Here is a 2,451-nt window from a genome sequence, read left to right as displayed (position 1 = left end):
TAGCCTGAGAGGGTGGGGGTCCCGTGGTGGGTAGAGGAGAGGGTGGTGGTCCCGTGGTGGGTAGAGGAGAGGGTGGTGGTCCCGTGGTGGGTAGCCTGAGAGGGTGGTGGTCCCGTGGTGGGTAGAGGAGAGGGTGGTGGTCCCGTGGTGGGTAGAGGAGAGGGTGGGGGTCCCGTGGTGGGTAGCCTGAGAGGGTGGGGGTCCCGTGGTGGGTAGAGGAGAGGGTGGTGGTCCCGTGGTGGGTAGCCTGAGAGGGTGGTGGTCCCGTGGTGGGTAGAGGAGAGGGTGGTGGTCCCGTGGTGGGTAGCCTGAGAGGGTGGTGGTCCCGTGGTGGGTAGAGGAGAGGGTGGTGGTCCCGTGGTGGGTAGCCTGAGAGGGTGGTGGTCCCGTGGTGGGTAGAGGCGAGGGTGGTGGTCCCGTGGTGGGTAGAGGCGAGGGTGGTGGTCCCGTGGTGGGTAGAGGAGAGGGTGGTGGTCCCGTGGTGGGTAGAGGAGAGGGTGGTGGTCCCGTGGTGGGTAGAGGAGAGGGTGGTGGTCCCGTGGTGGGTAGAGGAGAGGGTGGGGGTCCCGTGGTGGGTAGAGGAGAGGGTGGTGGTCCCGTGGTGGGTAGAGGAGAGGGTGGGGGTCCCGTGGTGGGTAGAGGAGAGGGTGGTGGTCCCGTGGTGGGTAGAGGAGAGGGTGGGGGTCCCGTGGTGGGTAGAGGAGAGGGTGGGGGTCCCGTGGTGGGTAGAGGAGAGGGTGGTGGTCCCGTGGTGGGTAGAGGAGAGGGTGGTGGTCCCGTGGTGGGTAGCCTGAGAGGGTGGTGGTCCCGTGGTGGGTAGAGGAGAGGGTGGTGGTCCCGTGGTGGGTAGCCTGAGAGGGTGGTGGTCCCGTGGTGGGTAGAGGAGAGGGTGGTGGTCCCGTGGTGGGTAGAGGAGAGGGTGGGGGTCCCGTGGTGGGTAGAGGAGAGGGTGGTGGTCCCGTGGTGGGTAGAGGCGAGGGTGGTGGTCCCGTGGTGGGTAGAGGAGAGGGTGGTGGTCCCGTGGTGGGTAGCCTGAGAGGGTGGTGGTCCCGTGGTGGGTAGAGGCGAGGGTGGTGGTCCCGTGGTGGGTAGAGGCGAGGGTGGTGGTCCCGTGGTGGGTAGAGGAGAGGGTGGTGGTCCCGTGGTGGGTAGAGGCGAGGGTGGTGGTCCCGTGGTGGGTAGAGGCGAGGGTGGTGGTCCCGTGGTGGGTAGAGGCGAGGGTGGTGGTCCCGTGGTGGGTAGAGGAGAGGGTGGTGGTCCCGTGGTGGGTAGAGGAGAGGGTGGTGGTCCCGTGGTGGGTAGCCTGAGAGGGTGGTGGTCCCGTGGTGGGTAGAGGAGAGGGTGGTGGTCCCGTGGTGGGTAGAGGAGAGGGTGGGGGTCCCGTGGTGGGTAGAGGAGAGGGTGGTGGTCCCGTGGTGGGTAGAGGCGAGGGTGGTGGTCCCGTGGTGGGTAGAGGAGAGGGTGGTGGTCCCGTGGTGGGTAGAGGAGAGGGTGGTGGTCCCGTGGTGGGTAGAGGAGAGGGTGGTGGTCCCGTGGTGGGTAGCCTGAGAGGGTGGTGGTCCCGTGGTGGGTAGCCTGAGAGGGTGGGGGTCCCGTGGTGGGTAGAGGAGAGGGTGGGGGTCCCGTGGTGGGTAGAGGAGAGGGTGGTGGTCCCGTGGTGGATAGAGGAGAGGGTGGGGGTCCCGTGGTGGGTAGAGGAGAGGGTGGTGGTCCCGTGGTGGGTAGCCTGAGAGGGTGGGGGTCCCGTGGTGGGTAGAGGAGAGGGTGGTGGTCCCGTGGTGGGTAGAGGAGAGGGTGGGGGTCCCGTGGTGGGTAGAGGAGAGGGTGGTGGTCCCGTGGTGGGTAGAGGAGAGGGTGGTGGTCCCGTGGTGGGTAGAGGAGAGGGTGGTGGTCCCATGGTGGGTAGAGGAGAGGGTGGTGGTCCCGTGGTGGGTAGAGGAGAGGGTGGTGGTCCCGTGGTGGGTAGAGGAGAGGGTGGGGGTCCCGTGGTGGGTAGAGGAGAGGGTGGTGGTCCCGTGGTGGGTAGCCTGAGAGGGTGGGGGTCCCGTGGTGGGTAGAGGAGAGGGTGGTGGTCCCGTGGTGGGTAGAGGAGAGGGTGGGGGTCCCGTGGTGGGTAGAGGAGAGGGTGGTGGTCCCGTGGTGGGTAGAGGAGAGGGTGGTGGTCCCGTGGTGGGTAGAGGAGAGGGTGGGGGTCCCGTGGTGGGTAGAGGAGAGGGTGGTGGTCCCGTGGTGGGTAGCCTGAGAGGGTGGTGGTCCCGTGGTGGGTAGCCTGAGAGGGTGGTGGTCCCGTGGTGGGTAGCCTGAGAGGGTGGTGGTCCCGTGGTGGGTAGCCTGAGAGGGTGGGGGTCCCGTGGTGGGTAGAGGAGAGGGTGGTGGTCCCGTGGTGGGTAGAGGAGAGGGTGGTGGTCCCGTGGTGGGTAGCCTGAGAGGGTGGTGGTCCCGTGGTGGGTA

Source organism: Gadus macrocephalus, chromosome 22 (genome assembly GCF_031168955.1).
Source record: "Gadus macrocephalus chromosome 22, ASM3116895v1".
NCBI classification, from domain to species: Eukaryota; Metazoa; Chordata; class Actinopteri; order Gadiformes; family Gadidae; genus Gadus; species Gadus macrocephalus.
The sequence above is the reverse complement of the archived record's forward strand: the minus strand, read 5'-3'. Positions refer to the sequence as shown.